The sequence below is a fragment of the Manduca sexta genome, chromosome 19 (assembly GCF_014839805.1).
Source record: "Manduca sexta isolate Smith_Timp_Sample1 chromosome 19, JHU_Msex_v1.0, whole genome shotgun sequence".
NCBI lineage: Eukaryota > Metazoa > Arthropoda > Insecta > Lepidoptera > Sphingidae > Manduca > Manduca sexta.
In genome coordinates this window covers 9,724,098-9,737,384 of record NC_051133.1, presented here as the reverse complement: position 1 = coordinate 9,737,384, position 13,287 = coordinate 9,724,098, and the positions used below count along the sequence as shown (strand labels likewise).

Genomic DNA, 13,287 nt, shown 5'->3' with positions numbered 1-13,287 from the left:
ATGGAGAAGGTGCTCAATTTGTCGGGATGTTTTTTTAATTTATGGTGGTATGCAGGTGGTCCGATTGTCCAGTCAGGGTCTGATGATGGGATCCTGGTGAAATCGAAGGAACTTTTAACCATTAAGGTTGCACACGAAATGACGGAAGCTTAAAAATGGAGTAACTTCTCCCGTTTTCCCAACATTTTCCATCACTGCTATGCTCCTATTAATTGTAGCGTGATGAAAAGTACATAAACTATAACCAGCTCAGGAGTATGAAAAATAATTGTACCAAGTTAAGTTAAAATCCGTCGAGTAGTTTTTGTTTCTATAACGGTTATACAGACAGACAGACAAAAATTTTACTAATTGCATTTTTGGCATCAGTATCGATCCCTAATCACCTCCAGTTATTTTGGAAATATATTTCATGTACAGAATTGACCTCTCTACAGATTTATTATAAGTATAGATATGCAAAAGTAGCTCAAAAATTGTCCATAACGAAAACATGCATTTTAAAGTAAAACAAAAGAAATAATATCGTGAAGCCAACCAAATAACTAATGATATATTAAATTTTGTGACTGTTCAATTTAGTCGGGTCCGCGATATCACTTTCGTTGAGTTTCAGAACGCGACATTACATTATTATATTCTGTGCTCCAACGCACACTGCTTTGATGTTAGGAACACACCTACATTGCTTAGACAACAGTGGACTTTATACAATAGCAATAAAGCTCAAATTGACTCTACGTGTTAGTTAGAAAACGTTGGTGTGGGAAATAGAAAAATGCTGTTTTGAGGATTTTCCCGGCAATTATTCGAATTTTTCTCACCTTTTAAACCTTCCCTAGACCTCCACGAATAATTCAAGACCAAGATAAGATAAATCCGTTCAGCCGTTCTCGAGTTTTAGCGAGACTAACGAACAGCAATTCATTTTTATATATATAGATTTTAATAAGTAATTCGTGTGGAAATTATTTTCAAATATTTTCATCTTTTATGACTCATTATTTTATTGGTGGCAGGCATGTCGGATCAGAGATACTATCTTTATGTTGCAAAATACTGAAAATCCTCTAATCTAGTTTCAACCTTTGCTCACTGTATCCGAAACTTCGTCCACAATTCTCAACAATAAGAAGAATCCACTGGTCGCTCCATTGAACGATTTATACAAAATCTAACAAAGCCAGCAATGTACGTTGAACAAACTGTATCCATCGCTCAAGCACGGCTAGGAACTACCGCATTGACCTATTTTGATAATGCCGAACAGATTACGACCACGTCCATACCTGAGCTGCACGCGTTTTCCGTGTTAGGATTTCTTTTCCATTGTGACCTTTACGTTAGCGCATTACGGTGTTACGTGCATTGAATTTTGCGCAGTGAAAATCTATGTTTGACGTAAGTACGAGTGAAATACGAACATGTATTTAGTATGCATGTTATTGAAACATCAGATAAGGGTTGCGTGGTTTAGGGTTGATCTCTATCTGTTGGATGTCACAAGGTTTTGGCAGGTGAATGAGTGTAGACAATTTGTGCTGTCAACTTTTTTTTTTGCGGTCAAAAACGCGTTCTATCTACCATCACATGGTCATGGTGAGTTAGTGCTGTCATCTTAGCCGAGAAGATCTAAATGATTTCTTGATGTCCAACTGTAATCTAATTTGATGTTGGGTGAACATCCTTATCTATTTGGCGAATCTCCATCACAAAATACCTTGTAAAGAAAACTAACATAGTTATACAAAATCATTCTTACCATTAACTCAATTCTCTCCGCGTAATTTTCTTTGGTTTTTAAATGTACTATAAAATGATAGTCTACATGTTTTTTTTTTAAATGAGTATTCTTATATATCACTTCAACATAAATATATCTTCTTTTTCATACGTGCACGACAAGGGGACCTCACTGCACCTGATGGTAAGTGGAGTCGGGTCCAATAGAATGTCGACTGAAAGATGATTAACCTTCGGCAGTCGACACAATTATGCTGGCCTGTTGGAACCGGATATATCAGTCTGATCCCGGAACGTGACACACTTACGTGGACCACTATAGTGGGTTTTATTATAACTATAGAAACATAATTCGAGTGCATTTTGCACTTGCACATAGTTAAATTTTAAATTAAAACAATTAACGAACTATTAGATTATTAGATATCTTGAGCCCAATTTTTCCCAATTTTAAGTAAACTAGAACAAATGATGTATTGATTAGCGTAGAGAAGTAATCTGTCTAAGAACATGCATACCGACCTTAGAACAATTATCACACGTGAATAATCCTCTCAGTGAGGTGAATATACTAAAACTAGGCAATGAAGAGTTATTTAACTTGGCGATCTGTTGACCTACGCGGTTTCAGAATGACTACCGCTCTCGCATGAGTTAATTATAAACCAGGTAGTGCATATTATATTCTTATTTCTTAGTTCGTGCATGGAATATTAAAACACTTAATTCTATTTATTAAGATTTATTATTAAAGAACTGCACAATTCGAGGTAAAATTAAAATTTAAAAAACGAATGCCACTCTATAGGGTGTCTATAATAAAAAGACATTTTCAAAAGAATAACTACGCAAGTGAAAACTTTGTAAGGTCACCAACAAAGCCTCGGGTGCACACCGTCACACACTCACGCACACGAACAAAAAAGTTTAGCTTATAAGTTTATAATCAAGCGAGGTTTTTATCTCGTAGTCGTTGGCCGCCCGTCGCGCAGCGCGCATGTCGCCCACGCTGAAGCCTCATAAATACGCGCGTGAAAAAACACCAACCCGCATACGAAAAATTAAAAATACAAATTCATGTTCACTCAAAGAAGCCCCGGCCGTCAAAGCCGTTTGACAAATAACAAGGTGTTCCATTTTTGAAATTGCGCTCGGTCGGGCTTCTTCGGAAAATTATGAAAGTGATGTGAAATGTAGGTGTTATGTTCAGAGCACGTTTAGTGTACGCACTGTATTTTTTCTAGTGATTAGAAATCCTATTGTTCCCTAGTTTGAATCGGTACATAAAAAGTATACTGTTTTTCAGTGTTTTGTTCTTTTGAATGAGAAGTGTATTGAAAAATTGTTACGTAAAAGTGGATTGTTCAGTTTTAGTAAAGAAAAACGGCAGAGTAATTCAGTTAGATGTGTGTTCAACATAATATACAACGGGACACAACATGACGGCAAAGTTCGGCTATGTAAGTAACTTTTATTTTTACCATTACTTTTGCTGTAATCTTTTTAATTTTATTTTTACTTTTACCGGTATGAGAGCTATTTTCGTGCTTAGTGACAAAAAATCTAATCGTTTGACAGACGACAGTAGGAACTGTCGTGCGATAAACAATCGATTTGGATCCAAAAATATATCAGTTGATCGTTATTATTTATGACGGGTTAAGCTATAACTTATTTTAAAATATTGATAATTATACTTTGTTCTACCAAATCCATTTTTTATTATTATAGGTATACATTTTCCTCCTTTTTCCAAATCTACTTATCCTTATGATAGCAGTTAATATTTTGAGCAAAAACCATAAATTTCATAATCTTCTTTAATTACAGTCTGATACAATAATGTCGTGAACCTCGCGTATCTACAATATTTACCTTTTATTGCACTGTGAGTGTCCTTCCCATTGTACTCGTGCGCCGACGCAGCTCGTCTTTACACTCATTTATAATGTACAATTATTATTAAAAATGTCGTCTTGTTTTTTGGAATCAATGAATAAATTAAATAAGTGTGCACTTTACACCTGCACCTATTTAATTAATATTTTAGGTCATTGTGACGCGAAGCGACCCATAGAGTATTATTATAATAGTTAACAAGCAAGATTTTCTGATAGTAAATGTTCCTAACATCTCTAAAATTAGAATATTTAAGAAAGGAAGGGGTATAATTATATATACATGTATTCTTATAAAGGTACGTGTTATTTGTTTTATAATTATTTATACATTTTATCTACTCTGTTATTACAATGGTTAAAATGGAACTGGTACAAAATTCCGCCGAAAATTGGTTTTAGGAGATGTCCGATTTCTGATGATCCTTATCTTAAATAATTTATTGTGATTGGTGTGGAAAAGTGCAACGGGACACTACATTACATATTTACGTAACATTTTTATTTAACGTATAATAATCTTCCCTCGGTATCGAATCCAGTGTCTCAGTTTATAATCTTTGAACCTAGGTTAATAAAACACTTAAGCGTTTTAAAATGCAATGTAACATCAAACATATAAATATTATTTCGAATTGTATGAAATAGAGTGAAAATAATTTTTCCTATGTTGCAAAGAATATGTTAAAAAGAATTGGCTCAGTAAATTAGGATTTTAAATGAAGTTTTAGAATTATATAAATATTTTTTTAATCCTACTTATATAAATTTACGAAAGTATGTTATTCAATCATTTCATAATGGCTAAACGCATTCCGATGAAGTTTGATATAAAAATTTGTGATGATATTATAATTGTTATGTACGTTCAAAACAGTGAAAGAGTGACCGCGGGTTTGATGCTTAATTAAAAAAAATATACTGAAATTAGAAAATTGTTTTAATACGATTTTTTTTTTGCGTTTGACTTCGTCCCGGAGTGTGCCTTCTTGATTGCTTATATTATGATACTTTGAGATAAAACTATTTAACGATTTTTTTTGCAGATTTTTAAATTAAAATTTTATTATATAGGCATATTAAAATTTTATTATGTTTAATAATATAGGCTTGGGGGCCGACGTTCTGTGGCTTTAACATTAATTCTAGATATCAAATCACACAGAATTTGTCGTTTGTTTAAATCTTCGTATAACAAATATAATATAATAATCTAGTTCAAATATTTTCATAGCTTTACCGCTAGAGATTATAATATTATGTATTTGCGTAGCACGTGGTTTCTGCAATCAAAATATCCACCCACCGTGAACCAACCTTTGAGTTCTTATTGACTCTATTCATTTGTATATTTTATCATTTGATATTATATAATTACATCTGTCTTCATTATTAATATTATAAAATAGTATTAGAGTAGACACAACGTTATGTATATATAAAATATGGATTTTTAAATCTTTTTTCCTTGTGTTACTTGGTGTTTACAAATACCTTTTCATATTAACAAAAGAACAAAAATTAGGTATAACTGATTCGTCATTTTTATAAGAATTTTGTTGACTTATTGTGTTATGCAGAATATTCTAAATAAACTTTACACCTTCAGCGATATTATCTTTAGATAATGACTCAAATGCATTTCGAAAATATCATATTCATGTATGTTATCTGTCTGAGAATTTATCAGCTCTGTTTTAAAACAATAGTCAGTCGGATTCTAAAGAAGTATTATGTCTCACACTTTTAAATATCCATAAATTAAATAAACAAAATTGTAGAAAATATTTTTACGTAAAATGGTAGAAAACTTGTAAAATAAAATATCACTAAAATTGAGCTTACAAATTTTCCATTTACTAATCATTTTAATTCAATTAATCATAATATTAACTCGATAATTAACCAAATCACATCCATACATTATATTTTAATACTCTATTTTAATCCTCAGATTAATAATGCTGATAGTCGCCAGAATACAGTATTAAATTCTAAATATAAATCATTATTTTGGAAACGCTGTATTATTTTAGCTTTAGATTGAGGTACTTCGAGCGTGGTTTTTACCCGAGATTACCGAGATTATACTAGTTAAATTATAGTATTAAATTCTCTGATCAAAATCTGAGTGATAAACAACCTTTAGGTATTATTGTAGCTACGAATTTTCCCTTCGGGGGAGGGGGGGTGGGGAGATGGCAGGAACAAAAAAAATTATCACCGAAAGACCTCAGGACACTGCCTGTAAGCATAAGGAATTTTCTAGGGGGCTATGCCCTTAGGGATCTAATTTCAAAACTGTTCGAAATTTAAAATTACGGTTAATGATGATTCTGACGCTCGCGATAAATTGTTTATTGAAATATGTAACAAAAAAGATATGGCGATGAAAAATTAAATAAATTCGTTTTTCTTAATTTCTTTTGTTGTGATCGTATAAATGTTACTGTCTATATTAATATACATTATAACCTCTAAAAATCTAGTAGCTATCCAAAGACATCAATACATAAAACCTCACTAAAACTAAAATAGTTCCCTGGGAATGTCTACGCATCTATATTTGTTAACTGATTTGTAGGTTTACATTGTCAGTGATAACACGAATTCCGTATACAATTACGTATACGTTCTAATCTATGGTCATCTTAATATTGTTCCCATTTCATAAACGCCTCCTGCACTCGAAGGCGGGTTTAGATGTCATTACAGTTCATAAATTAATTGGTTATATAACGGTAAAGTTTATTTATTGTATTTTACTTACGCCTTCATCTCGAATGGGTAGGCAGAGGTGGATATATTACACAAATGTACATGACAGTTTCGAGCATAAGCCTATGTGAAACAAATTTGTGTCGAACATAAAAATTTAACACAAAATCTCGTGAACAGCCCAATTACGTCACCATTAGATCGGTAAGATGATAGTTAAATAATATGGTAGCAGGCGAAGGGTCCATATAAACCGATTCCTGCCGGTTTCCCTTTATAGATTTTATTTAGAAATTAAAATTAAACCTACGTGGTCACGAAGACTGCAAAGTCTTCCAAACGTCGGGAGAAAATTCAAATATAAAAACCGCGACAAATTCCGAAAAATAGTTTAATTTAATTATCTATCATTCGCGTAAACATAAGAAATAATTATTTATTTCGAATCTAATTATCATTAGAATGGTTTGCAGACCGCATTTCCTTTCGAAATTTTTTAACTTTCGCCACTGGCAGCTCTTCGAAAAATTATATTTTAGTATTCTCTCACTATAGGGCACCTATTTTAAGATTAAAACTGTCAATCAATATTTGCTACTACATTTCTACTTAACATATTCTGGAAGGCCGTTCGTCTTAAAAGCCTGATACTTGAGCTATTTGCTTCCGTTTTTTCCATCTTCAACACTCTTGTGACGCGAGAAGTGAAATGCTTACGAACGACTCTAGTCGCTTCTTAAGTCACAGCTCTGTTTTATAGATCTGTATCGTATAGGTATGGAAGTAAGATTCAAGTTAATCTGATGGGAGTGTATCGAAGTATTTGTACCGGGTTGGGTGATGGCAATCGTAGGGCGAAAAATTCATGACTTATTCTGACGATTAATGTTTTGAGTTAAGTAATGATAGAAAGCTATAACTTTGATTTGATGATTGATGATTGCATTTTTTGTTGGACAATATTAAATTAAGACTACACTACGCGTGTTATTTTGCCGGAATAATAAAAAATATCTTGTACTTCGTAAAAATTTACGTGCGAATTTTCATTTCCATAAAAGATACATCTTACTAGTCTTACTTCTTATTGATATTATAAATGCGAATGTTTAATCATACATTTTAATCTGATTTTTTAAATACATGCGTAAATTTTTAGGTACTTTTGTAACGGGAAAGTTTTTACAAGCGAGCGAAGCCGCGACCAACACCTAGTTAAAAATACTTTTATTATACTCGTGTACATTTACGTAACACGTTTGATGTCAGTAAATCTGTGTCTACATGTCAAAATATCTGATAAGCGCATCTTTGAAGTAATCGATGTGATTGGTATATGCCATATCGAGGTGCTTCACGTAACCTACATACGTGTGGTGAAATGGTGCATTTTCCAGGTTGAACAGATAAATGTGGAAAAATAAGTGCGAGATAAAATAATCCCCATTTCGCATTATCTTTATGTCAGCGATCAAGAGATTTGTTCCGAAAACGAGGTACAGATCAGGCCTTGGAAACTCGTTGCGTTATCGTTAACTTAGAAACGCAGAAAGCGATAACGCAATAGATTTTTATTAGTCAACCGTATGTAAAGCTAATTAGAGTATATTTTAACACCACAAATATTTAAAATAGTTTCTAAAAATTAATTCTGGACAACTATGCAATCCTGGATTTGTAAATAGGCCGTATAGGCCGCGGCCTATGGGCGGCAGTCTCTTAGGGGCGGCAGATTTCAGAGGACGATCTCTGGATTTAATTAATAATTTCTTTAACTTTTGTGCATTCCATAATACAAACAAATGGAAAATTATTTAGTATTTTAGAAACCTAAATACATACATAAACTTACCTACATGGGGCAGCGGAAATAAAGTAGCCTACACTAAAAAAAAATATAAATCCGGCACTGCAACATTCTTAATACTAAAATCAATGGAAAACTACACTTGAAGTGAAAGTATAAGACACAAATTTATCTAATCTCAACATAGAATACTCTATAACTGCATTAAGAACGCGCACGTTACAAGGAATGCGTCTTATCAAAGATTTCATAGACGGCTTATATCGACATTTGCAATACAAGTAACTAGTTATATTGTGTTTCTTGTTGTCATAACATATATTACGAACATATTTTCTTTATCTATACAAGATTGTTTATCTAGGATATATTCAATATATGATTGACTAATAATGTGGACGGAGTTTGTCTACAGAATGTACCAGTTCGACCTGTGGTCGACAGGAAATATTTTACAATCAATTCATGTTTTCTTTGGTATTTGCTTTATTACTGAAAAGACCGGATGTAAATTTTATGCATATTATACGAACTTATAAGTTTTATCTTGGCTTCAATGTAATATATTTTTGTAATCACATTGATAACATTATCAACCCGTATACACTATTTTGATGAAACATTTCTCATTGATTAAATTATCTACTATATAAGTATTAGATAGTTTAACAATAGTAATTAGTGTACGTAAATAAATTAATACTGATTAAATAGAATTGTATTATGAATGTAGGCTTATAGGTAAGCCGAATTTTACCTAGATTATTAAAATATTTAGTGAGCGTATTAATACAAATTTTAAATCTAGGAATAAGTCCGAAATAATGAAGCATGTTAGTTGATTCTTGTCGCACGCCACTCATTGACGATGAAATGGAAACATTTCCAACTTCCATGAAAAACAATCCGTGATCAGTATGTCATAAAATCAATATAACGCAACGTTTATCGCGTGCCACATGTTATTTGCTTGTTTAATGTTAGGGCCGAGGCACGCAATCTGTCCTTCATGGCGAACCTATTTTGCATAGCCTACGATTTTTTGTCGGGTGACAATTCTGAGATCAAATCTTTAAGTCTATTGATTTTTGTAACTTGTTTTATTTATACATATCACAAAACAAAGTCCCCAAAAGCTATCTGTCTGTGTGTGATCGATTTTCTCAAATTCTCTGGAACGGATTTTGTAAAGTTTTTACTTTAAGACAGTGCAAATCTTAAGGAAGGTTTACATTAAAAGTACATTACAGTTCCATGTAAATTGATTGGTATATAACGACCAATGTTGAAGAGGTCACGTGGTTGTAAAAAATCTCGTGGGTCGGGATTTACGCGGGAAAAAATATGTGACACACTGTTTTCCACGCGGGCGGAGCCGCGGGCACAGCTAGTTTATTCTAAGTATTCTAACTCAACATCTTCTATCTTTTAAAGACTGCTTCGGTGGCGTAGTTGTACTGCATGCGCGGTACGGCAGCGCTCTGAGGTACTGGGTTCGAATCCCGGGTCGGGCAAAAGTGATATTTGGGTTTTTCTGCTCAGTATCAGCGCGGAGTCTGGAATTTGTGCTCGATATGGCGATAGGCTCGCCCCCTATCACATCATGAGACGGAACACACTTGGCGAAAAGTAGGTGCCATGGTTGCGCCTATGCCTATACCCCTTCGGGGATAAAATGCGTGATGTTGCGTGTGATGTTGTTGTGTGTATCTTTTAAATTTGGAACAGCTATACAACCAAATACTGGTATGACGTCAATGTGAAGAAAATGCTGTATTATACACCTTAATTTATTAATTTAGATACATATCTTCAATAACACGATGTTATCGTGTATAAGAAAGCTTCTGGGTAATAGGCAGATTGTTAAAATATAATTTACAACTAAGTGTAATATTAATCAATCTTACGCAACTTATGAGAAAGATAATGAAATTATTGTATACAATTACTCTCCTATCCTATTTTAACATTATACTATCGCAAAAAAAAAAAATTGTAATGAGGTAATTTATATTGAGAAAACATATATTATTTGTGATAAAATCACTTCATTCATTCTATTGATCTCTTCTTCTAGTTAAACACATATGCGCATTGGCATTCTTCGTTTTAGATCGGTTATATGGAGCAAATGAGATAAAAAAGGCGCAAATCGAGACTCATTGAGAAGAGAGGATAGTAATTCTATAATACTATACCTAATTATATATATTTTTAAACGAACAGTTTCATGATAGATTGTATTATGGAATTAAATTTAACTTATCATTATGTTACTGACTTCCAATTAAGTACTAATTCTTACATATTTTTAAACAAAGTCCTCCACCGTGTCTGTCTTTCCGGATGCGATAAAGTCAAAAACAACTAAACGAATTTCGATGAAATTTTATATACAGACAGAAAATATATAGCGACATTTTATTCAGTGAAAACTTATTTATACGGGCAGACCCGCAAATAAAAGATAGTACTTAATAAAATATTATATATAATTAAAATTAATTGGTGTTAGATTTCAAACATTAAACCAAATAATTAATAAAGTATTGACTATAAATAATGAACGAAATTGTTCCGTTCAATTAAAACTGTATCGTAATACCATTTACAAGTCGGTAGGTGTCTTAATTAATATAAATACATTTATGAACCGCAGTAACTCAATTAAACTCAAAGTATTACTTAATTAAAGGCTTGGTTTGTCGTTGAGTTTTGTCTGATTGGTAGCCGCTGGTTATATTACTACGTCACTCCACAGGTGTACAAGGGCTCTAATTCTCTTGGTTAATGTGTGCGTAATGAAAGTTTACTGGGACGTGAATAGGTTGCTATATTATGATATCCTAAATTTGAAAAAAAGTTTTTTTTAATAGCGCTCATGTAAAAGGAATATTTTTTTAATTTGTTGTTTAAAAATATATGAGCCAATTTATTGTAAGTGTACATACTGTTTTATTCATATAAAATGAGATATAGGAAACACACTGAAATCTAAATGCAACGAATTCGTAAACAGGCAATAATTTATTTTGTTCTTGTTAATTCGATGTGATTTATATTTTCGGCGAATACATTTAGGGTGTTATTTGCATATAACATGTTGGAAACACGGCATAACACTGATATATGTTGGAATAAATCAGTATTGATGTCTTTATATCGAGATTTCACAATATAATTAGCAATTTTGTGGCGTCTTCACAATAATATACTTGGTGGTAAACCTTTGGCCCTAATCGTAATCTCTTGTCTCGTATTTCAGAGTAGGTTAATTTTTATATAAATATTTTGAATAATGAACATTTGACATATATAATATATATCTTTATCGAATTGAAACTTTTTCGAATCTTATTACGTTTTTTATATTATCATTTACTTCCGATGTTTCGATGACTGCAGCTTTCAGTCATGGGCCGGACTGAGGTATTGGTCGTACGCAAGTCAAAATCAAAATATCTATCTATATTTCACAGTTATATATTTTTGTTTTTTTTTTTTATATTATGATTTAAATTTATAATACAAAAACCGCGAAAAAATCCGAAAAATAGTTTCATTTCGATTTATAAAATTCGTGTAAACGTAAATCGTTATACATATAACTAAAACAGAAGCAACATCATTAAAAAAAGCACAGAAACAACAAAAAATATCTTTAATATAATCCACCTACTCGTACGTCCTACTTCAAGTACATTGTTTTGAAACCAAATAGACAATCGATTTTATTTTAAGCACTCATTATCCGCTGAGGATTATAATTTATTTTTATACCAAATGTTGGTCACACCTCTGAATTTTAAATAAAGACTGATGGGCAGTGCCGGCATATCACCTCGAAAAGGACATGACTGATAACATTTATAGATAATCAATGCTCGTGACATAGATTCGAAATAATTTCACACAATTTGTATGTTTATTATTCATATATTTTATGTTTTTTATATGAAAAAATAAGTCTCTATTTGGGATAGTAAAAAAGGTCTTAAACATTGAGTATTAAGTGTCAATTCCCTATACCAAATTATACGGTAGGAATGTTATTCGTCATCCAATATGCAGTCATAATTTCCGCGTTTCCAAGAATATTCACGTAAATCGTACGTGTTTTATCATTTATATGTACATAAACATAACACAGATCACCTAAGGCTGATTAGATGTCCTATGAACTCAGTTTTTGTCTCAAATAGTCCTGCATTCCGATGTCTATATATTGTGACAATGACAATATGATTAAGAACTATTAATAGTCATTAACTTTAAACTATTTTTCGGATTTTATGGCGGTTTTAATATTTAACTTTTCTCCCGACGTTTCAAAGACTTTGCAGCCTTCATGGTCACGGGGGGGACTGAGGTGTTGTTCATCCGCAAAGTAAAAGTTACAATATTTACCTACATTTTACAAATATACAACTTTTTAAATTTTTTGCTGTTGGTGGTCCGATCTACGCAGAATGAGCTCATAGTTTTTTAAAGTCTGGCAGCTGGTCTTTTGGATTGGACCCTAATTTTAATGTTTAACATTCGCGTAAACATAAGAAATCATTAACTATTAATAGTGTTTGTGTTAAATTCCTTTATTTCTACATTGTACATAACCTTTCCTTGGCGTTTGGTTTTCTTTTTATTTTCCTTTGATTATACATATTGCGCTGTCATGCGCATTCGACGTAATTTATTATAGTGAGGATTTTTTTTTAATCAGTTCTGTAGCCAATGTACAATTATCAAATATTGCTGTTTAGCAATAATTTATAATATCCTTTTTTTTGTCTTAGAGAAAATAGAAGTAGAAATCAAACCTACAGTAGGTATAATATGTTTCAATATTATCTAGGTTATGTGTGTCATTCAAATATTTCAAAGTTCAGTAAGGAGTAAAGAATATGTCTTTCGTCACCAAATAGTATCACAGATATTGTAGCATTTCATTCCATCAAATAATTTGATTAACTTAAAGATATAAAATCTCGAATGATTTTAAATACCAACTTCACTACACGCATAAATATTTGATCCTAACATAACCACGTAGCAAGAACATACTTTTACAAATATAATATAAAAATATTATGTTTGTGACACACAGTATGTGGTTATTTG

The 13,287-nt window shown here is 32.1% G+C and overlaps 1 protein-coding gene across 1 annotated transcript in view; it reads left to right on the top strand.

Moving 5' to 3' along the window:
• LOC115440833 overlaps window positions 1–13,287 on the top strand; it is a 124,826-nt gene that overhangs the window by 76,596 nt on the left and 34,943 nt on the right. The gene's annotated exons all lie outside the window — the stretch shown is intronic.